This window comes from Martes martes (genome assembly GCF_963455335.1).
Source record: "Martes martes genome assembly, chromosome: 2".
Lineage (NCBI taxonomy): Eukaryota > Metazoa > Chordata > Mammalia > Carnivora > Mustelidae > Martes > Martes martes.
The window spans coordinates 86,926,854-86,954,329 of NC_137889.1; positions in this window are offsets into that span (position 1 = coordinate 86,926,854).

The following is a 27,476-nucleotide window of genomic DNA, read 5'->3' on the forward strand; positions in this document are numbered from 1 at the left end:
CTTTTATGACATTGATCTTTTTGGACGGATACAGCTCCCACCCCTTTTTATTAAGTAGAATACTCCTCAGTGTGAGTCTGTCTAATGTTTCTTCATGATTAGATTCGGGTTATGCAGTTTTGGCCAGACTACTACACAGATGATGATATGTCCCCTGAGGATGTCATATCTGGAATCGCATGGTATCCATCTGCCCCATGTTGTTGTTGTCACCAATGTATAATCCCAATTTTATACCTCAAAAATAAAAGGTCAGTGGGGAGACATTTTAATATTGTGGAAATAAACTTCTCCTCGTCCATATCCCCCCCAATTTGTTAGGTTTCTTGTCCTGTCTTATCTTTACTATAATGTCTGCAAATTGACAATCTGCCAATTCTAGAACTCAGAATTCTAATGTAAGCAAGAGACCTCCCTTAGCTATTCATTTATCAGTTTATTACTATGAATAATGAATTACTTTGACTGATTCAAAATTATTATATTTATTTGACAATTAAATTAATCTAGATTGGACCAGTAGGAAACCCAACAGGGTTCTTATGAAATACTCCCTTTTTTTTCCAAAAATATTTTCTTTCACATTTTCCAGTCCACCGAAAAGGAAAATGATACAGGTTCACTTGGCATATACGCTGCCCGGGCCTGAAATCAGCCAATTTCTCTGAGGATCTCTGGTTCCTCTGTGCTGGTAATAGTTTTAAAGATCAAGATTTGGCAATTAAGTGTTCTCGCTGCTCTTTCCTTCTTAGCCTTTTTGTTGGACAGAGCTACCAGGAAATACATGTGCACCTACATGTCCATACATGTTTATACATATGTACATGTAGGCACAAGTACACATACATATACTAGTTTCAAAAATAATGAATTCATATTAATACCTTCAATTCCAATCCATCCTCACAGGATTCATTTCTGCCTTTCCCCATTCCACATTTGTAGGCCCCTCCTTCCTCGGGCCCTGGCTCCAACAGCCTCAAATATTTACTCAAAGCATAATACACCTAAAAATGACCCAGAGTTGCTTTGTTCTTTTCACCACAAAAATAAACTCCAGCAGAAAGAGTTCAAAAGGGGTGCCTGGGTGACTCACTAGGTTAAAGCCTCTGCCTTTAACCTCTGTCTCGGCTCAGGTCATGATCCCAGGGTCCTGGGATTGAGCCCCACATCAGGCTCTCTGCTCACAGGGAGCCTGCTTCCTCTTCTCCCTCTGCCCGTCTCTCTGCCTACTTGTGATCTGTCTAATAAATAAATAAAATCTTTAAAAAAAAAAAAGACCCTCTCTCTCCCTCTGCCCCCTCCCCATTCTTGCTCTCTTGAGTGTGTACTCTCATGCTCTCTCTCAAATAAATCTTCAAGAAGAAAATATAATTCACTGTTATCAACTGAATAAAAAATAAAAACCATAGATAATATCAATACTAAAAAAAGCATTTAACAAATACAGCATCCATTCAGGATTTTAAAACTCTTAGTAACAGAATGCAGAATGGTGATGACACCAACACTTCATTCATGTTCCTAACTCTTAGGAACAGAATGCAATCTAACCTGTAATTGGCATCCTCAAAACAAATACAGTTAGTATCACATATAATGGTGAAAAACTGCTTTTTGTCTTTAACTTTATATTGGAAGTCCTAGCCAGTGCTATAAGGCATAAAAAATAAGCATGCATTACAAAGGAAGCTATGAAACTGTCTTTATTTCAAGCAACATGACTGTCTATGTATAAAATCCCAAAGAATCTACAAAAAACCCTACTAGATTTAATAAGGGAACTTAACAACATTGTAGCATACAAAATTCAATATACAAAGATCCATCATGTTTCCACATACCAACAATGAAACAAGTGAAAATTACATATATACATATTGCCATTTATAACAGCATTCAAGAAACATGAAATGCTTAGGGATAAATCTAACAAACTATGTGCAAGATTTGTATTCTGAAAACTGTAAAACATTGATGAGACGAATCAAAGATGACCAATATACTATGTTCATGGATTTAGAGACTCAACATAGTGGTCACTTCTCTCCAAATTTATCTACAAATTTAATGTAATCCCAATCAAAATTCTAGTACTTTTTTTTTTTTTTGGAAACTGACAGGATGATTCTCAAATTTACACAAAAAAAAGCAAAGAAACTAAAATAGCCAAAACAATTTCAAAACAAGCAAACAAAAAAGAGTATTCATATTACTTGATTTCAAGACTCACTCTAAAGCTATAGTAATCAAGACAGTGTGGTACTGGTGACAGGTAGACACCTAGCTCAATGGAAAAGAAGAGAGATTTCAGCAACAGACACACACATATGCAGTCAACTGATTTTTTTTTTTTTAAGATTTTATTTGTTTATTTGACAGACAGAGATCACAAGTAGGCAGAGAGGCAGGCAGAGAGACAGAGGGGGAAGCAGGCTTCCTGCTGAGCAGAGAGCCCAATGTGGGGCTCAATCCCAGGACCCTGGGATTATGACCTGAGCCGAAGGCAGAGGCTTTAACCCACTGATCCACCCAGGTGCCCCCAGTCAAGTGATTTTTGACAAAGATGTCAAGGAATTCAGTTTCACCAAATGGTGCTAGAAAAAAATGGACACTCACATGTAAAAACCAAAGCAAAACAAAAGAATCTCAACCAGCCCATACATCAGAACATATATAAAATTTAACTCAAATAAATCGTAAACCTAAATGTAAAGCCTAAACTATAAAACTTTTAGAAGAAAACAGTACAAAATAAGATTGACTTTGGGTTAGGAAGAATTCTCTGATAAGATATAAAGTACAAACCATAAAAGGAAACACTGACAAACTGGATTTCATCAAAATTAACTTCTCTCTTCAAAAGACATAGTTATTTTTTTAGACTTTATTATTTTTTTAGAGCAAATTTAGGTTACAACACAATGGAATAGAAGCTATTGAGATTTCTCTTATAAATTTCTGCCCCCACTCAGGCATAGCCTCTCCCATTATCAACATCCTCCCCATCAAATGGTACCTTTGTTACAACTTATGAACCTACAGTGACATATCATTATCACCCAAGGTCCATAGCAAATGTTAACTTCTGTACCTAATTTTATAATCATAATTATATTTTTCCTAATTATGGTCTTACAATCTTACACGCTTCAGGACCCACAAATATTTGCTTTTCCTGAAGTTCTAATCTCTATTGAGAATTTTTTTTCTTTTTTTTTTCATTTAAATTCAATTAATTAACATATAGTGTATTATTAGTTTCAGATGTAGAGGTCAGTGATCCATCGGTCTTATAACACCCAGTGCCTGTGACATCATGTGCCCTCCATAATGTCCATCTCGCAGTTACTCCATCCCCCCACTACCCGCCTCCCCTCCAGCAACCCTCAGTTTGTTTCCTATGGTTTAGAGTCTCTCACAGGGTGCCTGGGCAGCTCAGTTGGTTGAGCATCTGCCTTTGGTTTGGGTTGTGATCCCAGAGCCCCACATCTGGCTCCCTGCTTAAAGGAAAGTCTGCTTCTCCCTCTCCCTCTGCCCTGCCCTCCAGCTCCTGCTAGCTCTCTCTCACACACTATCTCAAATAAATAAATAAAAATCTATAAAAATAAAAATTTTAAAGAGTCTCTTAATGGTTTGTCTCCCTCTCTGATTTCAACTTGTTTTATTTTTCCTGTCTTCTGTTCTGTTTCTTAAATTCCAAAAAGACAGTTTTAAAAATGAAACAAATCTGGGGGGCCTGTCTGGCTCAGTCGATAGAGCACACAACTCTAGATCTCAGGGTTTTTAGCTCAAGCCCCATGTTGGAGTAGAGTTTACTTAAAAAGTAAGTAATAACACAAAAATTAAAAAGTATTAAAAAAAAAACTCCTAAACCGGAAGAATTTATAAAACATATACCAAAAAAGACAATTATATCCAAAACATACAAAACACTCTTATGTTTAAGAAATAAATAAATAAATAAAATAAGCAACCTAATTTTAAAGAGCTAAAGATATCACTACTTAAAAAGACACATGTAGATAGAGCAAAGAAACACATGAAAGGATATTCAATATTGTTATTCATTAAAATTAAATTAGAACCCTTTTGAATAACGTTATGAACATTAGCTTTTTTTGTGGAGATAGGCTTTCATTTCTCTTGTGTATATACCTAGGAATGAAATTTACAGTTCATAGAGAAAATGTTTAACTTTATAAGAAATTGCTAAAGTGGCAATACCATTTCACCAGTAATGTATGAAAGGAAACTTCTAGTTGCTCCACTTTTTCACCAATTTTAACACTGTCCGACTTTATTCCTAGCCATGCTAGTGGGTGTGTAATAGTATCACCCTATGGTTTAAATTTGCATTTCCTTGATGACTAGAGATGTTGAGCAACTTTCTACATACTTGTATCTTTTTATGTGGGATGTATTGGCCATTCATTTATCTTTGGTGCAAATTCTTTGTCTATTTTTTGACAGGGTTCTTTGTCTTACTATCAAATAATTACAGTTCTTAAAATATTTTGGTTCAAATCCTCTGCCAGATATATGTTTCGCAAATATTTTTCCCAGCCTTTTCATTTTTTAAAATAGCATATTTAAATGTTCATTTATAGACTATTTACTTACAATTTGTTCACTTTTCTTTATGTATATGTACTTAAAGGAATAGGTTCCTTTTTAAAAAATAATAATAATAGACTGCTCTTTGGGAGCAGTTTTTTTTTTTTTCCACCAGCCTATGGCTAGCTTTTTCATTTTTTAAAATAGTATATTTAAATGTTCATTTATAGACTATTTACTTACAATTTGTTCACTTTTCTCTATGTATATGTACTTAAAGGAATAGGTTCCTTTTTTTAAAAAAATAATAATAGGCTGCTCTTTGGGACGTGACAAAATCACCATCAACTACTGAAGAGTCTTAAGATGATACAATCGGGACGCCATACTAAAAACCGGAAAATACATCCTCTTACATCTACTTTAGAGCCCTTCATAGCATTGGATCCCTATTGGATGCCTAACATGAAACCTAAAATTAGTAAGGGAGAATAATATGTTGAAAGCCTCCCTCCTGCAACTCCTTTTCACAATTTGACTTCTGAAGTATAGACATTTCAGATTAGAATATATTGTGCTTTTTGTTAGTTACAGTTTAAATAAAAACTTTATGAGAAAAGCAAAGAAATTCAACTTTAGTGTAAATACATGAAAAACTAATTTATACAATGACTTTCAATAAGCAGCTGATTGTCAAATACACAGGCTAAAAATAAATTAAAAACCACTACATGGGGGCGCCTGGGTGGCTCAGTGGGTTAAAGCCTCTGCCTTCAGCTCAGGTCATGATCTCAGGGTCCTGGGATCAAGCCCCGCATTGGGCTCTCTGCTCGGCGGGGAGCCTGTTTCTCCCTCTCTCTCTGCCTGCCTCTCTGCCTACTTGTGATCTCTGTCAAATAAACAAATAAAATACTAAAAAAAAAAAAAAAACCTACATATGCTTTTACTGACAACACAGGTAGCTTTATATATAAGTACTGCTTATTAGTTCTTAATCATTCTGAAATTCTCTCTCCTAACTTTATAAGAAAAGTCATATGCTGGCATTTTTCATATTAATGAAAGTGCATGCTCAGTAAAATATGAAATGTCAAGCAGAACACATTTTTGAAGTAAAGCAATAAAAGATGCTCTCCACCACAATATCTAGTTTTCTCTTCCCCCAATCCATGCTCCAAAGAGAATCGTAACAGTCTGGTATGCACTTTTAGAACACTTCCTATGCTCAAATGAGCATACACACACACACACACACACACACACACACGTGTACATATGTGTATAGATAATACATATGTACATATATACATATATGTACATCTATACACACACATACATACATACATGCCTTTACAAACACAGGATATACGGCATTTTAGCATTCTATAAGCGAAAATAAAGAGAAATTTTAAAGTGAGGCCTTTATGGCTAAGAAACTGTAAAACATGAAATCAAAAAGAAAAAAGATCTGAAGCAAGTAAGACTAAAATTTTTTTGAAAACTTTTAGAAAATATAATTAAGTTTTAAGAACTTACAGAATAGGGACACCTGGGTGGCTCAGTGGGTTAAGCCGCTGCCTTCGGCTCAGGTGATGATCCCAGGGTACTGGGATCGAGTCCCGCATCAGGCTCCTTGCTCAGCAGGGAGCCTGCTTCTCTCGCTGCTTCTGCCTGCCTCTCTGCCTGCTTGTGTGTACTTTCTCTCTCTCTCTGGCAAATAAATAAAAATCTTTAAAAAAAAAAAAAAAGAACTTACAGAATATAGTATTACTTCTGTAGTAGGCACTTCTTAAAGTGGCTAGAGAGCCTACGATCCTTCCCTTTTCTGTGCCATGATCAATGGCCTTGAAGGAAAAGATCAGAGGAAAAATCATGGGGAGATTTAAGGAATGGCTATTTGAATGAACCTTCACGATGGAGCCATAGCCTAAAAAAAATTCCTCACCAGAATCCTGGCACTGCCAAAGCAAACAAATCAAAATATAAAGCCTCTTAATAATCAGTGAATAGATGACCCACGTCAGAGATCAGGTCCTAACTCCTCCTGCAGCCAGCCTAGTCCTTGTTCAGTGAGTTCATGAAAACCACCACAACCAGGTGGTATGAAGAGCAGATATGCAAGGGATCAATTACCTGACTCACTAAGACTGACCTCCACTGCCACTACCATAGAACCCATTTGCCTGAGTTCCCTGTAGGCAGTTCTTAGCAGGCAAAGTACTGCAAGCCCCCTGGATGACAGAAATGGTGATGGCAGTGGGTGTGGGGATGGAAATGGGTCATGAGGATGAAGAAGTGCATTTGTGATGAGCAATGGGTGTTGTATGGAAGTGCTGAATCACTACATTTCAAACCTGCAACTAATATTACACTGCATGTTAACTGGGACTTCAATAAAAACTTTTAAAACATGGTGATGGCTGGTTCTTTACTGTAAGAGACACTGATTCTGAATTTGCCTTGCCAGGAACACTACGCAAGATTAACCAAATGTTCATATAAATCACATGGGCTCAGGGTGCCTGGGTGGCTCAGTGGGTTAAGCATCTGCCTCTGGTTAAGTGTCTGCCTTTGGGGGCACCTGGGTGGCTCAGTGGGTTAAGCCACTGCCTTCGGCTCAGGTCGTGGTCTCAGGGTCCTCGGATAGAGTCCCGCATCGGGCTCTCTGCTCAGCAGGGAGCCTGCTTCCCTCTCTCCCTCTCTCTCTGCCTGCCTCTCTGTCTACTGTGATCTCTCTGTCAAATAAATAAATAAAATAAAATAAAATAAAAAAATCTTTAAATTAAAAAAAAGAAAAAGTGTCTGCCTTTGGCTCAGATCATGATCCAGACTACTGGGATCAAAACCCCTGCACTGGACTCCCTGCTCAGCAGGAGGTCTGCTTCACCCTCCTCTCCTGCTCTCTCTCAGTCTTTCTCTCAAATAAAATCTTATTCAAAAAAAAAAAAAAAAAAAAAAAAAACAACAACAACAAAAACAATCAATCACATGGCCTCTGACCCAAGAATTTACTTCAAATGGCAATGAGTGGAAGCTCAAGGCTTCATGATCAGGTAGACTCTTACTCAGACACCTTTATCTCCCTAGTAGGAAATAACGGCTTCTTGAAGCTTAATAAACCAATTGTTGCCCCAGATAAAAACTTCTGAATTTGCAGTGCTACAGGATATAAAATAGGCTCTGAACCATCAAACAATAAATGCTGTTTCCCATCTCCAGAACACAACAGATGAGGGAACCGGGAACCAACAAGTACAGTGGAGTGATGTCTCTTCTGCTCTCAAGGTTTTGTTTCTTATCTCAAGAACTCTGAAATCTGCTGATCTAGAAGTTTCAGTACCCAATGAAGAAGTTCCTATGCCAGGAAACAAAATAACTGTTTCACTCTATTGAAAGCTGAGCTTATCAAGTTCAGTTCGATTTCCTCAGGACTGTAGAAAAACAAGAACAAGAACAGAGGCTACAGAATTGGTTGGGGGTGACTCTCCCTGGCTATCAAGGGGAAGTGAGGTTGCTACTCTAACTCTGGGAGCTAGGAAGACCAGGAGAAGAACTCAGGGGGATCTCCTGGAGTGTGTTCCCACAGTGCACATGTTATAGTTAGTAGAAGAGTCTCCCAATTCCATACAGTTGGAACTACGAGGGGCTCAGACTCTTTCAAGAATGAAAGAGGGTCAGCTTGTTAGGAACAGAACTCTGATAAGCCAAGATACTACCCAAAGGTATGAAACCTGAAGTAAGACAGATTAGGGTGTGTGCGCTGATGCAAAACTAAAGACTGAAGCCGCCACTGATTTCCTTACTGGTCATCGGTGTGTAATAAGTACGCCCATCTTTCCCTTTAAACACCTTTTCTTTTTATCTCCTTTCCTTTCACCCAATCATGCAGACGGCAAGTTAGCAGGAATTAAATTTACGTTATAAAATATCAAGAATCACAACGCAACCAGGGGCAGTATAATACCAAAAACAGTGGCCCTATGGCCCTGCCTCTGGATATGGTACCTCAGCTCGCGTTGAGCCACTAGAAACACTGCATCAACAGATGGGATAGCAGGGTTATCTCTATATTTACATAAGTGGGGAGAGAAATGAAGCAAGAGAAGAGAAGGGAAAAGAGGTGGTTAAACCACAAAAGGCTGAGATACTCTAGTTAGTTGATGGTCCCTTCCTGGGGATGGCCACCAGCATACAAACAGACTCTGGAGCTATGACTATGTATCATAATTCCTGTTCCCTAGCTTTGGGAGACAGATAGCTGGTCTGAATAGGGTAATCTAATTCTTTCTTATTAGAATGTAAAAACTGAAAAGGCAAGGCAGAGAGACTAAATCTTCAATGTGAAGTCACATTAATGGCAGGGGTTGAGGAAGAAGGTATAAAAACTGCTGATGAGATCCCCAGAGCTCCTCTGGTTTCTTCTACTCAGGACCCACTTGTTCGATTCATCATTCAATGTCCAGTATGGGTTCCAAAAATGGCTTTTGTTTCCCCCCCTTAAGCTAATGATTATCAGCTGATTGCAACCCAAAACATGCTAACAGGACTTCTTCTAAGAAGTGAAAAAAGGTGTGGAAAGTTCTCATTTTAACATCAAATTATCATAATCATACATTTTCCTTGCTTCCTCTTACCCTGCTCAAGAACTCAACTCCTATTATGTTGTACTTTTGCCTTCAGAATCATGCCATTAGAACCCTCATGCCTACCATGCTTTTTCATATCCTCTTATTCTGCAAGAAAGTGTACTTACTCCAATGCTTCAGTTTGTTCATTTCAGCAACTGTTCCTGTTAAGACTTTACTATGAGGCATCAGCAGTTCTTTGCAACTCGTGACACCTTACCAGTGCCAATAAAGCAAGCTAAATAATTACTGATTAACAATGGAAATGAATTTTTTCCTTGAAAGATACTCAGTATAAAAGTGTCAAGCCCAAGCTAATTCTGCTCTCCACGTGCCTTGCTTCTCCTGTCACTTAAATCCTAGATCACATGTACTTGTGGTAGGAGAGGCATAAGCAGTTTCAGCCCTAGCCTTCAATTCTAGATTAAGTTGTCATTAACACTAATTCACCCAACCCTTATGCCCCAGATTAGAAAAGGGTTCCTAGCTTGTTCCAATACACACTCTGTCCTACTCTTAGCCTTTCTGTTGTTCTAGCCCTGTTGATATCTCAGTTATTATAACTAGGCTTCTGTTTTGACACCTTTTGGAGGTTCCTAGTCTGGTCCCCATCTTGTCTCTTCCTAGGACTGGGACACCTACTTTTGATTACCAGTCCCAATCCCAAGGACAGAAATCAGGCCATGATCTAGAGCCCACTACCCACTAACAGAATTCTCTAACAGCCACTCATATATGCGTACCTGTAGGTATTTTATTCATTTACTTACACACACACACACACACACACACACACTCTCTCTTTCCTTCTCCAAGATTCCATGCGCTTCTTCCCCTTGAATTCGCAGTAACAAAAGGTTTGCTCTCTGGCTGTTCCACTCCTGACATGGCTTACTAAAGAGACCTTTTCTCCACACCTGTAGTTTAGACGAGCCCGGCTCTAATAGCCAGCACTACTAAGTGTGGACCCCTTCTTCTCTGTCCTGTATAATAGTAACCTCTGCCCTAGTCTAAAACTTGGCCATGCTTTATCATCATAAATACAACAAAACTCTATCATATTTTGAGATATGGTACAAGTAAGCAAACTCAAAGAATTTAGAAACAAAGCAATTAAACAGATAAATGAAAGAAAAGAATATTTTCTAAATGATATGGATTGTCAACTTGGTAGTACAGTAATATTAAAATAACATAATATCATTTCCGGACATTTACATGCCCCCCCAAATTTTTTAATTACTAGATTATAATTTTAAAAGTAGAGAAAAAGACAAAGACTACATTACATTTTATAAATATACTCTATTATATCATATAGAAATGACCATTTCAGTCCTAAGAGTTCTAGCAGTAATTTGACACAAAACTGATAAGGTAATGAGAGCAGTAAAACAGTATATATTTCTAGTCACATAAATTAGTATCTTTTTAAGATTTTATTTATCTTTAAGTACTCTCTCCACCCAAAGTGAGTCTAAACTTACAACCCCGAGATCAAGAGTTGCATGCTCTACCAACTGAGCCATCCAGGCACCCCAATTAGTATCTCTTTTGATCAATGCTGAATACTTAATTAAACTTGTAATCCCATTTAGTATCCAAAATGGGATTCCCATCACTTTCTCCGCCTTCATTATATTTCATCTTCATTGAATACCTGAATACTACATCTTGATTAAAGTTGTTCCGTTCTCTGGCTTTCTCTACCTTAATTCCTAACGAAAGATCAAGCCACTAATGAGATCATCCACAGGTATACGGGAAAACTGTAAAGTAGGCCAAGATTCAAGGAAAAGGGTGTGTGTACTTGCCTTAGGCCCCTTATAAGCCAAGAGAGCTACAGGAAGAACAAGTGCAATGAATAAAAAAGGAACCCCAAATACTGTGGCTAGGGAGGAAAGCCGATGAAACCTCAACACACATGTCGTTACCACAATATTTAATAATTATCTGTTATGCTAGAGTAGTTTACTAGCCCTCTGAAATGAGAAATAATGTTATCTTAACATTTTCACCACAGAATGTAGACAGTTAATTAACTCTTGTTGAATGAAAAAAAAAGTCAAGGATTCAGATGGCTAGCTGAGGAGTAGCAAATGTACTCAGCTTAGATATAATACAGTCACAAGATAGACAATTTCCAGGGAGGACCTTACTCTAACAAAACCAAATGTGATGTGAGTTCCAAGTCCTTTCCCAAAAACAACTTCATACTGACATCAGTAAGCACAAGGCAAAATGCATCCCACATCATGTATTAATTTCATTGGCTCTTATCCTTTCACCAGGCAATTGTTTTCCTTTATTCCAATTTTATATTCCTATAACCCTTTCCTCAGTGTAACACTATGCTTAATATTTATCTTTTAAAAACCCACTTTATTACAGGCATCTGGGAATGAGTTACTGGCCAATGTATCTTCTACACTGCTGTTTGCAGACATAGTGATTGAATTCTCATGAAGAAAACAGATTATGTGATAGGAAAATAAGAATGCAATTTAGTTTTACCCTTAACTCCAATAAGCCAGAGGATTCTTCACTAAGGTAGTCACTTTGCCATCTTAAAATTTTTTTTTGTAAAAATAGGACTGTTTTATTGACCCTTTAATGATAACAGATGATGAAATGAGACCAAACTCAAAACTTGTGTATAGTACTTAACTCTGCTACTTAGGATATGAGAAAAATTTTCAAAATGCCGAAAGTAGCAGGCTATATAAGCATTTCTAAGCTTTAATAAAACTGAAAAAAGCACACGCAGATGTGACTAATATATATAAGCATGCCAGGTATTAAATAATAACACCAAAACAACAATTAGGTACTGGAATGCAATGTCTTCTTCCATTAAAATTAAAATTCCAATTAGGTACTGGAATGCAATGTCTTCTTCCATTAAAATAGCACTTGCTAAACAATCTTGACTGGACTGACATCAGGATATGCAAAGCAACTATTAAAATCTACACTTAAAGTAGGTGTCAACAAACAGAGTAAGAAAAAAGGCCAGAATGTGAATATCTTTTTAAAGATCTTTCAACACTGGCAAGCAACAGTCAAAAAATGGTTCATTTATGATGAATGTATTAGGCTGAGAACATTCAAAGTGCATGTAAATCCATAAATAAAAAGAATACGCTTTCTAAGAAAGATACAATACTCTTCTCCAAGCTTTGCCTACAGATCACTAGCATTAAATATCATCATCTCAGAAAGGCTATTCACGACATCCTTCTCCTGTTGGGCCCCTACACACAAGTACATGTCCCATAGTAATGGTAGCCTCTATGCTTTTCAGCAGCTGCCATGTCCTGTCCAGCTTCCCCACACCCTCCGGAAAGTAGAAACACCTATGCCAACCCATGTGTTGGTTAGGTTATGCAACCTAACACAAGATGGGAATCGCTGAACCTATTTACTCTGGTGACTCAGATTTAAATCTAGGTCTCTGTGGAAAAGGAGGTGGGGAACACAAACGAGTGTGTTGACACCATTCTTCACTAATATTATATAACTAAAGCAAATTCAAAAAATTTTCTGCTCTTCATATAAGTTTTTTGGGTTTTTTCTTCTCTTTATATAGGTTTGACCAAGAAACCAGCTTTTAGAAATGCTCAGGTCTAACTAGGTCCAGCCTGGCATCAGCTGCGCTGAATGACCTGAGGTAAAACAATTCCCTTCTACAGAAAACTCCCCTACGGTGTCGCCATTCACACACACTGTCCTTTTCCTTCTTCCTCTAGCCTATTCCTTAAGCTGTCACCAAGAATTACCTCTTAGCAATAGCTTCACAATTTCAAGATAATTTTTTAAAGATTTTATTTATGTTTGTTTGTTTGTTTGTGGGAAAGGGGCAGAGGGAGAGAGAGAATCTCAACCCAACTGAGTGCAAAGCCGGATGTGGGGCTCAATCCCACAACCCTGAGATCATTACCTGAGCCAAAATCAAGAGTGAGATGCTCAACCGACTAAGCTACCCAGGTACCCCATCAAGATAATTTTTTCAATGCTATTTCACTCAAAGAAAATAGAAATACTTTAAACACTGGAAACTCAGAAATAACAGAACAGTAATAAAACAGTTTTCATTTTCACCAAAGAGATAAGTCATTTATTTCTGGAGTTATCAAACTAAGATGAAATATATAAAGCACACTGGTCATTAATCTGACAGATCAAATTACTTTAAAAAGAATACAGGCTAGGAAAATCATAATTTAGTACACTTTTCAGAGTAACCTAGCTGCAAAATGCTTCAGTAGCAAAAGTAAGGTTTTCATGTTAAAAAATAGGTTTTTTTTCCTAAATGTTTTACTTTATTCCTAATCCTTATCTACATTCTTTAAATATTAAAATCAGACTATTTTTTCCAAGAAAACTCACCTAATTGATAGTAAAATCAATTGATTTTATAATTTTCTATGATTTTGACATAAGTAAATTTCACAGTTTTCACTAAGGAAATTCTATCACTCTCCCTTATATTCAGATCAAACATCATCTTAAGGTTCCCCTAATCATCTCAACTAAAAGTAATCTTTCTACTTACTAAGCAGCCAAAGAATTTCTGTACCTCACAGACTAATCACATACTATTCATTTACTTATAAGTCTATCTTATCTTCACGGTATTACAGAGGTATTGAGAGAACTATCCACATCTTAGACATCCTTATAGCTCCACAGCACCCAGCATAGCATACTATAAAACATTTATTAAATATTTAGGAAAGAAATTATAAAATATTTAATATACATTTTTAGCATCTTTGAGAGTTTATTTACAGTTTATTATCATTTTGAGAAATAAGAACCAGGTTTTAATCGCTTACACTTGACCTAATATAGTTACTAGTCATTACAGAAATAAGTCAAGCTAAATAAATTAGGCAATCAATACACAATGTTTTTTCTAAGAATAACTGATAGGGAGTTTATTTTTATTTCATGCTTATTTACTTAAATACGGCACTCATCACCTAATACTGTGTTTTAATGAGCAACATTCCACAGGGAAAATACTTGGGTTTTAGAATCACAGAGACCCAGGCTTTTATCAAGGAAAACTGATTATGAATTTACCAAAGGATCTCTAGGGTGAAGAGAATAAAGAAACATAATAAAACATGTATTATCATTCTTTCAGTCGATAAGGAATAGTTTTAGAATTCCTAAGAGTGACAGTAAACATTTATTTTCTTAAGACTTACATAATTTTGTGACAACATGGTTATTACCTAAGTACATTCATTCACTCAACAAATGCTTACTGCAGGCCAATTATATCCCTATGTGTACATGTTTAGAGGATAAAACTTGCTGAAATACATTATACAATATGTGGTAATGTTCTACAGCTGTTTATTCATCTACACTATAAATACGCCTTCTGCTTTTCCACAACCTCCTTTATATTCAATACAGTAATAGAGGGTACTTAATAAATATCTCTTGACTAACTGTCCAATATTTCTTTCTTTATATTCTGTTACAAGTTAAGAATGAAAGTTTCCAGTAAGCAAATATACTAGTAATTAAATGAAGAAGTCCAGGAAAGCAGATTAAGAAGTATGCCATGTAATTGAAATTTTACATGACCATATCCAGGGCTGTGAATGAACTTCCCAGTGAAGAAAAATCAGCCATTTGCCTAGTTACTTGTCACCCATTTTACAGCAAATGCACAGAAGAAATGTACATCTTTGTCTGGTACCTATAGAAATAAGCATAGAATCTGAATTTGTACAACCAACCTCTTCCTCCTGAGGGGAACAAAAATATCAACATTCTTGTATTAGTCAAGATTTCTCAAAATGAGCAAGGTAATTATTCTTTTAGCAGTAAAATACAAACAAATCAGTATCATACTACAGTCATGTAAAATGTTACCACTGGGTAAAGGGGGATGGGTGAAGGGTAGATGGATTCTACGATTTCTGCAACTTCCTATACGTTTATAATTATTTCAAAATTAAAATACAGGGATGCCTGCGTTGCTCAGTCAGTTAAGCATCTGCCTTTGGCTCAGGTCATGATCCCAGGGTCCTGGGACTGAGTCCCCAATCAGGCTCCTTGCTCAGCAGGAAGCCTGCTTCTCCATCTGCTTGTGCTTGAGCTCAATCTCTCTGACAAATAAATAAAATCTTTTTTAAAAAATTTAAAGTATATATATACGACATATATACATATACACATACACACATACACAGACATACACACACACATATATATGTAAGGTAATGCAATTTGAATAAATGTTATAAAGTTTAAAACAAATATATAAATTGCTTTTCTAAATTCAAACACTTAAAATGTACTGAGATCTGAATATTTTGAGATAATACTTGTGGGATTTTTTTTTAAAGATTATATTTTATTTAATTAATCTCTACACCCAACTTGAGACTTGAACTCACAACCCCAAGATCAAGAGCCACATGCTCCACTGACTGAGCTAGTCAGGTGCTCCATTTGTGGGATTCTTCTAAAAGTGTTGAGTTCTATTGCTTGCTTCAGCAGCACACATACTAAAATTGGAACGATACAGAGAAGATTAGCATGGGCCCTGCGTAAGGATGACACATAAAGTGTTGAGTCCTATATATAATAATTAACCACCTCCTAAATTATAAAGTAAAATTTATGTGTGTGGATGCTTTACTTAGAGCAAGGCAATAAACCTACAAGGTTCTATGCAGATATAAACAAATCAGACATCCCCCTGCCAACATAATTTTGGCAGGAGTGTTTAATATCAAATGATGGCTAAGTATAACACTATGTCAACTATACTACAATAAATACAATGGCTAGGTATCAGATGCTTACTTTTCTTAGGCTAATATTAAGTTAATTGCCCTCTTTAAGTCCATACTGGCTGGAGAAGAGGGAAATGAGCTAGGAAGAAACATACAGGAAGAGGAAGCTGGAACTAATATTTTAAAATGCAGCGAATTTGGGGCACCTCAGCGGTGCAGGTGGTTAAGTGCTGGACTCTTGGTTTTGTTTCAGGTCATAATCTCAGGGTTGTGGGATCAAGCCCTGCACAGGCACTGCATTCAGCACATTCTGCTTGCAACTCTCCCTCTACCCCTCCCTGCAGCATGTATCTGTTTATTTTTTATTTTTATTAAATATTTTTATTTATTTATTTGACAGAGATCACAAGTAGGCAGAGAGGCAGGCAGAGAGAGAGAGAGGAGGAAGCAGGCTCCCCGAGGAGCAGAGAGCCCAATGTGGGGCTCGATCCCAGGACCCTGGGATCATGACCTGAGCTGAAGGCAGAGGCTTTAACCCACTGAGCCACCCAGGTGCCCCAGCATGTATCTACTTAAATAATTTTTTTTTTTTTTTAAAGAGCAAATTCATTAAGTGTTGATGACACACCTTTTATTCGGGTCAGAGAGTACCCTGTAACAGGATCCCTGCCACAACATAGGTACCAAGGGCTTAAGGACTCAGGAAACCAAACAGAACTAGTGTCAGAACTCAACTATCACCATTATCTGAGGGACCTGCAGTGGAAAGGACTGCCAACAGATGAAGAACCAGGGGCCAGACAGGACAGGTCATGGGCCCTAAGTAACACAGCTCTGTAGTGGCAGAGGCAGTACAAGAATTGAAATCCCTTAATTTCTGGGACTCTGAAGTGCCTTTATAAATAGACACTTATCTTTCATAAGTAGTAATAAAGAATACTTTAAAGGGATTAGGCCATACACAAAAGAATCAAATAACTGTAATTAGTTTATTAGGAAAAAAAAAAAAAAAACAACCAACTCACCCCGTAGTCTTCTAGACTCCACGATTCAAGTACCATACTTTAAACCCACTATAGCTTCATATGAATGTAGCTGGCTCACAGTTACTAATCTAAGCTTGTAACTTCACCGTAATGGATAATGACATTACCACTAAGATTCTGTTTTCCTAAGGCCTAACAGTGTCTGCTATTGGGTCAGCATAACAAACAGAAAAGGCTGTCACGGCACACCCGCAAGTCTCAGGCGTGCCTGGGTACCACAGCACCTGACCGCCATGGTGCTCTTCCGCAGAATAGCACAATGATACATTGTACTTAAAATAACTAAATGCATTACTATTGTCCCAAGTCATACGCTAATATACTATATACACATAGAAGCTGGTGACAATTTTTTAATTTGTGGGAGAAAACTTAGACCTAAGTCACTAACAATTGTCCCTGACATAAGAAAACCAACGTACATATTTAATAGTAAGACCACTCTATTAGAGAAATAAAACGAAGGCCCAACTCACACATAACCATTAAAACAGCAACAACAACAAAAACTCAAACCAAAGCAACACATTCAACACACAGCAAAATTACCATTTTGTTGGTCAAAATAAAAATAGTACCCACATTAAGCAGACTAAGATATACCAAGTATTTCACATACTAAAAAACTAAAGGGCCTATCAAAATAGACTACAACACTATTAAAGATCAATAATCCAGTATTTATGATTATACATAAGACAGCCGACTGCACGCAATGATTTTTAGTTAAACAGAAATGGAAGAAAATTCCTATCACCAACATATGTTACTATAAATGCTTTGCCTCGGGATGCCTGGGTGTCTCAGTCAGTCAAGCACCTGCCTTCGGCTCAGGTCATGATCCCAGTGTCCTGGGATCGAGTTCTACATCAGGCTCCTTGCTCAGTGGGGAGCCTGCTTCTCCCTCTGCCTGCAGCTCACCCTGGTTATGCTCATGCATGTGCTCTCTCCCTTTCTCTCGCTCTGTGCTCTCTCTGGCAAATAAATTAAATTAAATTAAATTAAATTAAAAAATTAAATCCTTTGCCTCATCTTACAGCAAATACAATAATTAGGGTCTCCCAATGTCTTTCCCCTGTGGGCCCAAAGACATGCAGGCATGGGGCACCTGGGTGGCTGAGTCAGTTAAATGTTTGCTTTCAGCTCAGGTCATGATCCCAGAGGCCCAGGATAGAGCCCCACGTCTGGCTACCTGCTCCGCAGGAAATCCGCCTCTCCCTCTACCCCTCCTCCTCCTGCTCCTTCTCTCTCTCTTGCTCTCTCTCTCAAACAAAGAAATAAAATATTAAAAAACAAAACCCAAACAAAGACATGCAGGTATTATGGCACAGGCAGAATGGATGGCAGAAGCCGGAGATGTAAGGACTGAGAGACTCAAGAGTTACTGGTAAGGTTTCCAGGCTTGAGAGGATACCTAGATGTTGTGGAGCTGAAGAGTCCCTGCTGGTGCAGCCACTTCTACAGACTCAGTGCTGAGCACAAAAAGCACACGGGCCTGCACCATCATAGTGAGGTAAATAAACCAACTTTAATTGTTTGTTCAACCAAATGAAACATGCTAAGAAATATTGTGGATTTTATTTCTGGTACTAGACGTTTCACACTCCGCTCCTGCTTGAGTTGTTTATAAGAGTGATATTCTAGACCTATCAGTGTCTTGTTTATTAAAGATTCAAGGGCTCAGTAATAAAATAACCTCAAAAAAATTCCCACCAGGGGTGCCTGGGTGGCTCAGTTGGTTAAGCAACTGCCTTCGGTCCAGGTCATGGTCCTGGAGTCCCAGGATGGAGTCCCGCATCCGGCTCCCTGCTCAGCAGGGAGTCTGCTTCTCCCTCTGACCCTCCCCATTCTCATGCTCTCTCTCAAATAAATAAATAAAGTCTTTAAAAAAAAAATTTCCCCCCAAAGAAAGGAAAACTGAAGTGCAAATAAGCCACAAATTGTGCAATAACCCCCATCTACTTACCCTAGAGAGAGATCATCTACGTTTCTTTGTTACATTTACATTCATTTATAATGAATGAATGAAAGAATTTCCAAAGTATTGGCATTTCTTGAGCTTGTGATTACAGAAAGGATAAGGCAGCAGGAAAAGATGTTAAGAGATTTGGGGGAAGCTTGCCTGTGGGTTTCAGGGAAATAGAATTAAAGAGCAAGCAGAGGCTGGCACATAGATGTCCACGTGATCATTCACCAAGTTTTTTTACTGAACACTTATTATGCACGGCTCACTGCTTGGGCACTAAATGCACAGTGATCAGCAAAACAGAATCCACATTCACATGAGGTAGCATTCACTACGCAGTACTGTTGAGTATCTCTTACCCAGTTTGCAATAATTACTCCATTTTCAGCAATTCTAAAATTCGACAGACATTAATTCAATGAAATACGAATTCGGAGGTTTTAAAAAAAAAATCTAGGACCTCACCCTAGGAGAGGAGACAAACAATGCAGCTATTAAGTATGGGTATGACAGTGCTAAGGGAACATAGGGGAGGGGCAATTCAGCACCATTCCCAGAAGAAGTAAAGTCTTAAGGTAGGAGAGGTGGCGTACTTCAGAAAACTCAAGTTGGAGACAGGAATGCACCTCAGTCCATGGAGAGCACCCACTTTAGGCTCAAACTCCCTGAGCTCAGAAGTCAAAGTCCTCACACTGGCCTGCTGGGTCTGCAAGGCACTGCCACAGGCCTGACCCCAGCTCTGACCTGCCTCCAGCCAACCCCTTCCTGTTCTCTAAACATCTCAAGCATCCTCCCTCTGCAAGGCCTCAGCACCTGCTTTGCTGGCAAATCTAAAACTCTCACTCCCGAGAAAAGTCTCTGCTCAGATGTCACGGAAACAGAGGCCTTCTCATACAGCCCTCTATAAACGGCACCAGCACACACACCAGCAACCTACTATTCCCTACCTCCTCACCAGCCTTATGTTGCTCAAGGCACTTATTACTAACTGATAATAGTATACACTTGTCATCTGTCCCCCTCTAGAATTTAAGCTCCTTCATAAAACTCTCTCACCTAGCACTCTGCAGAGCAGACAGCAAACACTCAAACCTTTTTTTTTAAGATTTTTATTTATTTATTTATTTATTTTTGATTTTGATTTATTTAAGAGAAAGAGAGCAGCAGAGGGGAGGAGCAGATGGAGAAGCAGACTCCCTGCTGAGCCCCCAGGACCCTGGGATCACCACCCGAGCCAAAGGCAGACGCTTAACTGAATGAGCCACCCACGCACCCCCAAATCTTTTTTTTTTTAAGTGAACAAATGAATGGCTGTCAGAGATGAGACCAGAGAAGCTAGAGCCAGGTCACAAAGAGCTTTGTACAGACTAGAACCCCATGCTTTAATGGCTCTTTGATGACTTAGGACCTATTAAAAGATTTTAAAGAAGAAAAAAAATGCATACTGAAAAGATCATAACTGTGTATTTTTCAAAATTAGAAAAGAAAAGGGTATTTGTTCTTGAAAGGGTGTGAGAGAAATTGATGAACAGAGGTGAGACTATAGCTAAGGAAAGCATGTATAGAAGAGCATTGTAATATTTCAACAGAGAAAAACAGGCCAGAATAAAGAAAGGTCTCTGAGGAGGAAAAGGTAGAGGAGAAATACTTAGGAGATAAAAGCACTGGACCTGGTACTTGACAGGGAGTGGAAACTGAGGAAGACAAAGGAATGGAAGATGAGAGCCAGGTGTCCACCTAGTAACACACTAGATGCAAACGGTATTTCCTCAAACTAAAGAGACAGGAGGAGGGTGGAAAAGATTATGACTTAAGGCTTGGGCAGGTTGAGGCTGATGTGCCTATGGAACATCTCAGTTGCATATGTCTAAACTAGCAGTTGGATATATGAATCTAGAGCTAAGTAAGTAAGGTTTAGACTGGTAAAACAAACAAATGATAGTTAAGAATGTATTCTCAAATATCAAAAATGCACCACTTTTTAATTATATTTAAATGATTAACCTACAAATGTGCTGTCACTCCATATGGAAAAACTAAAAACCATTTTATCTTCCAGAATAAAATCAGCACTCTAGATGTCATTAATGCTTATGCATTAGTATATAAAAAATAAAACTTGACAAACTTAACAGCAAAAAAGAACCCTAAATATACTTAATCAAAAATATACAGGAAAATTAGGCTTCTAGTTTTCTAATTTTTCTAAAAGTAATGCTACAATCATTTGTGTATTAACACTTCTTACAAATTCCTGCATGAGTTCAAAGTCTACAAGACTGAATTATTTCAGTCTCTCTCTTTTTTTTAAGTCCAAGCAAAAGTTGAAGAAATGCTTCATAACTTGAGGTTTTCTAAATTCTGAATTTTCATGAAAAAAAAACAAAGCTTTACGTAGCTTTTTCTGAGGCATGTTTTAAAAATGTCAACAGCTGAGTTTTAGAATTCTCTAATGACTCCTCTCAAAAAAGCAATTCTAATAACATGAAAGGCAATTTCATAATAAGAAATCAACATTCTCTAAATGCTACAGCTTTCACAGTAAGATCATGACTGATGACCAAGTTAAAAAAAAAAAAAGGGGGAAATTATTCGGCAATGTGGGTCATAAACTTCCTATGTTGGTTCAAACACTATTGAAAATAAGAGTTAAAAAGTCAAAAATGGGGGCACCTGGGTGGCTCGGGGGGTTAAAGCCTCTACCTTCGGCTCAGGTCATGATCCCAGGGTCCTGGTATAGACCCCCATATCGGGTTCTCTGCTCAGCGGGGAGCCTGCTTCCTTCTCTCTCTGCCTGCCTCTCTGCCTACTTGTGATCTGTCTGTCAAATAAATAAATAAAATCTTTAAAAAAAAAGTCGAAAATGTTAAAGGACCACTACACACATAATAATGGCTAAAAGCTTAATAACTGACAATAATAAGTACTGACAAGGATGCAGAGCAACAGAAATTCTCCTAACATTGCTTGGAGGAACGCAAAATAGTAGTCATTTTGTAAAAGTTTGGCAATTCAATATAGATTTACTGCAAATGACAAATACATACTTCTTCTAGGACCATGTAATCCCACTGCTAGGTACAAACTCAAGAAAACTGAAAACATTTGTTCCTCACATTGTTTATAGCAGCTACATTCATAACTGACCCAAACTAGGCATGACTCAAGATACCTTAATATAGGCCATGATAATAGTATTGATGCTACAATAACTAGCAAATACTACAAATCAGGGTTTTTTTCCTTTGGAGAGCACATCGTTACAACATTTGTCAGCAAACCACTGATGCATGCTGATACCACAGATACATACATACCACGATACACACACTGGTACACAAACCACTGATGCAGGGGCGCCTGGGTGGCTCAGTGGGTTAAGCCTCTGCCTTCCGCTCAGGTCATAATCTTAGAGTCCTTAGATCAGGTCCCCGCATCAGGCTCTCTGTTCAACAGGGAGCCTGCTTCCCCCTCTCTCTTCCTGCCTCTCTAGCTACTTGAGATCTCTGTCAAATAAATAAAATCTTAAAAAAAAAATTACACAAACTACTGATACATGCAACAACTTAATGAATAGCAAAATCATTATGCTAAGGGAAAGAAGACATAAGAAACTACATACTGTAGGATTTCACTTATATGATATTCTAGAAAAAAGTATAGGGACATGAATTCGATTAATAGTTGCCAGGGGCTGGGGGCAGGGGAGAGAACCTTTTGGTGTGAAGAAAATGTTTTGTTATCTTCACTGTGGTGATTATCCAATTGTATACATTTGTGAAAACTTTTACTGCATGTAAATTATACTTCATTAAATCTGATGACAAAAATTAGAATAGCAGTCATTTATCTCTTAATGCCTTTATGGATGATAAATGCATCATACATACAAAAGGAGAACTGGAACTTAGCAGAAATGTCAGGAAGGCATTTTAACTTACATAAACAGAAAAAGATTTAAAATGTTGAAAAAAGAAGTGAACTTGTAATGACATAGGTATGAAAATCAGAGGCTAGATGATCTGTCCAAGGATGCCACAGAAATGGCCCTACTTAGGATGTGATTTCAGTTTAGTATCATTAAGAGAGGTCAGCATCACTAAGATCTCTTCCTACTTGGGAGTCAGTGGCTCTAAAATTCCATGATATAGTATGTCATGATAATCTCAGATCCACTTTTCAATTTTAACAAAACATAAGTTACTCATTTTAACATCAAGCAAATGTTATCATTGATTCAAAGCTTAGTGTAGCCTTCTTGCTAAAGGTGATGGCTCTGACCTTAGACAGCCTAGTTTGAAGAGTTGGCCTACCAGTGGCTGTGTGACTTTGACAAGCATCTCTAAATATCTATTTTCTCACCTGTAAAATGGGGTTAACATTTTCCTAAGGGTTCATGAATGCATGAAAAAGGATTTCTATGTGCTAAACTCTCAATAATAAAAATTTCTTAGCCATAACTCCAAGTGAAGGATATAAATTATCAAATCTCTAAAAATTTTGCCTTCCAAACACAGGAGATTTATTAATTATATATCCACTAGTTCATAAACTTTTGTGGAGCCATCTTTTGAGAATGTGATGACTCCACGGACTCTTTATCCAGAAAAAATCTAAATGTATGCTACATTCTGCATAGGATTTCTAACAATTCAACGACCCTCTGAAGCCCATGCATTAAATTAAGAATGCTTGATGTAAACTCTTAAAATTGCAAAGTTTAAGAATTTCCAAGTAGATAATCCAACTAATATTGAAATACTATGTTGTCATTTATTCTTTTCCGGTTTATAGATATTGCAAGACCAGATGTCATGTTTTCTAATTCATATCTCCTTTTTGCAGAAATTTTAAGTTAGAAATTTAACATTTTTTACATGAATCAATTTCAACTCAGAAAGAGAAACTAGTATAAATCTGTATTTCTAGCAGCTTGAGAATGAATAGTTCAAAGTATAACATGTACTACTGTGCTCAAAAATCCTAGCAAGAGTTCTCAAGTCAGTCTAATGCAATATGTATTTCTAAATATAAAAAAAATACCAAGCCATTTCCTGTGCTTGGAGTCCGACCATAAAGTTTTGTTGTTTTTTTTTTTAGCAGGATTTATGTTTTGCTAGACCTGTGCACTAATACACACCTAGTTTGTTTTTTTTTAACCACGTATTTTTGGTTCTGTTTTACATTATGTTTGTTATATTAGCCTAATGGTGGAAACTAATTGTTCTAAACCTGCTCTCAAACAATTCCAACCTGGAAACATACTGCCATCTCAAAGCAAAAGGTTTTGTATTTCTTTTTTTAATTGTTTGGTTTTCAGACTACAATACCATTTGGCACTAATCAACTCATGCCCATTACTTAACAAAAAATTGTTTTTCCTATGCATTAGCATCATTTTCCCACAGGAAACAACCATTTTTTAAGGCGCTGGAAGTAGAGGCAAGGATTCACTCATATAGTAAACATCCTTTCAATCAGGTTTTATCAGGTTATTTCAACGAAAAGAGGACCTAATGCCGTGGATCTCAGAATTCAAGGGTATAAATCAATTAAATGCTGCACCTGAGGATCAAGCACTGGCCAGGTGGGCCAAATGGCTTTTGGTACGAAAGGTCACATCTGCTTTCTGAACCCTATGATAACTGTGAATATTTGCGAGGCCACCACATCCCATGTACAAGAGAATAAAAAGGCAAACACACACCCCAGGAGCATCTTGGTTCCTTGCATAAACGAAGGGTTTCCAGCACAGGGCGTTGGGGGAGAGCAGGGCTCAGCAATGAGCAGGAGAGGCCCGCAGCCCGGGAGACAGCGCCCGAGGGATGGAGGCCTCGCTCGGCTGCGCACTGGCGCTGAGGGCTCCGGCAGCGCAGACCCCTCGGGGTCTGGAAAAGGGGCCCTCACTAGACCCCGATCCTTGGACCGCCAGGTTACACCTTCACTGCTCATAGGGGCAACGTCCAGCCCTCTCCTCCCCCCGCCCCCCCCAAATACCCCAACATCGCTCCCCACCACCAGCCGCGCGTGACCCCAACCCCGACCCCACCGCGACGGCGCCCTCTCCAGGCCGCGGTGGAGGACACCAGGCAGGCGGCCAGCCCGGGTGGCAGCGGCGGCTCGGGGCAGCGCGGTCCCAGGGGAGGGCGGCAGCTGGGCCGCGGCCTGTCCGCAGGGCCAGCGGGCACAGGGCCGCGAGTGGGCAGCGCCTCCGCCCCGCACAAACAAAGCGGCCGCGGGGCGCGGGGAGGGGTAGGGGGCGCTGACAGGGGGGCACTCACCGGAGGGCGGGCGGGCGCGGGCGGGCCTGGCCCGGGAGCGGGGAACGCGGAGGGCCCGAGTACGCGCCGGCGACCGGGAGGGGGCGGCGGGTGCGGCGTCCGCGGCGGGGCCCGGGAGCCCCGCGGCGGGACACGGAGCCGCGGGCCGGCCTCGATTCTGCGGCCGCGAGGTGCGGGAACCGGCCCGCCGGGGCGGGCAGCGGCGCTAGGCGGCCGGGGCAGCGACGCCGCCGCCTTTCCCTTCTCCTGCCCGGGTCCCTGCTCCCCCGCGACCTCCTCCTCGCTGGGTCCCCGCCGCCGCCGCCGCCTCAGCCTCGGCGCTTCTCGGGCTTCTCCTCTCCATCAAGGCCGGGCCGACCCGCAGGGACCATCCCGGAAAGTGAGGGGTTGTTGCCGTTTCCCGCAGCTGTTGGTGGCCATCTTTAATCCTCCTCCTCCTCCTCCTGCTTTCTCCACCTCCCGCTGGCTGCCTGACTGACTGACTCTGGATCCTCCTCTTTCTCCTCCTGCTCCTCCTACTGAGCCGGCCGCAGAAATTGCAGCCACTCTTCCTCTCTCCCCTCCTGCCTTTCCTTCCTCTTTCCTACTTCCTTCCCTTCTCCCGGCTTCCCGCGTTCCCCCTCACTCTTACTGGCCGCCTTCACCCTCTAACGCAGGCGGCGGCCGCTGGGTTCTCTCAGCGGGAGTTCGGCCCCGTTTTCACTCTTGTCCCTCTCCCCACTTCCCTTCCAGACGCACACACCCCGGCTTCCTTCCCCTCGCCCAGCACTCAGCTGCTCCCGTTTGCCTCTCCCAACTCACTGCCCCTCTCCCGTGGTTCTCACCCTCCTCAGTTCCAATTTCTCAAAAGACTCAGCTGTGAAAGGACAGCTGGGTTCTGCTCTCCTTAACCCTACACCCATTTGCTGGATGCTGTCAGGCAGCGATGGAAGAAAGGAAGACTGCGTTAATTTTACTCTAGCTGGAGTACAAAAGGACTGCCCACGCTAGCTATTTTACTACGCAGCTTTGAAACTCCTGGATGGTGTCGTGTTTGGCTCCGGTCCATTATTGGACCGAGGAGTTGAAGAGCCCAGTCTCAAATGTTGCCTTCCTTCGGTGACCTTGAGCCAGTTGCCCTAAAATTTTAGGGTTCTTTACCCCCCCTTCCCATAAAGGATATTTATACCTTTGCAGTCCTAACCAACACAGTTTAGGCCAAATTAATACGCTTTGGTAAACTCAGAACTACTGAGTGATCATCAGTTTGCCCCTCTGTTGTCTGTTCCTGATCAAGCCGGTAGACAATCTGGGGCAAGCCTCAGTTCTGGCAGTGGAGGCAAACTGAATCAGCAATTACCAGTGGAGACTCTGAAACAGGCTCAGAGTGGGGAAGTGGTAACATTGTTCTAATGACCAATTTGATTTTCCTAACACTGCAATCTACAGAAGCTTGTGAGTTTCCGCCCCGGAATATGAAGCAAGGGGGACTTGCTGTTTGCTTCTTTTTAACTACTTTGCCTTTGGCAAGTTGAATCCACTTGTAAGGATCCACACAAGATTCAGCACTGCTGCCAAACACAGGTGATGTTATATGTGAGCATGTGGAGCTGGGGGCTCACAGTTTCTGCTCCTTAGGGATAGTGGAGCCTTACCCTTTCAGAATAAGAGGACTAGATGTGTTCAAAGGTTACACTCCTTCAGCAGGCCCAATAGGAGAAATGTTCTCAAATGTAGTTCTAGATGCTACTTCAAACTACTTCAAAATGAGTAATTTTTTACTTTAAATATAAAATGATGTTATTATAAAAAGGTGTTTCAAAGCTCTCTGAAGAGTATGTTCAATAAAAAATATTAGTATGCTTTGGGGGGTCAGGGAGGTGGGGTTCTATTTCTTTGATCCTCACAAAGTAACCTGTACCCAGTTAGGTTCTAGATTGCAGTTGCCATCTTTCAAACCAGTAATTCTATTTGATATCGACAACCTGCATCAGCATCTCAGACTCTTTCAAACCCAAATAAAGTCTTTCAGACAGCTTTGCATCTCAATTCCAAATACATTTTGGAATAAATTATTAAAAACAAAGCACCGTTTAAAAAAGCACCTATATATATTTTGTGTGTGTGTGTGTGTGTGTGTTTGTGTGTTTTCTTTTTGGCCGTTGGATGTTTATTTAGATTTTGTGTTTCTCCAGTCTTACTAGGCAAAATTACCACAATATTCTGAAATATTTCCTTATAAAACTGTATATTTGCAG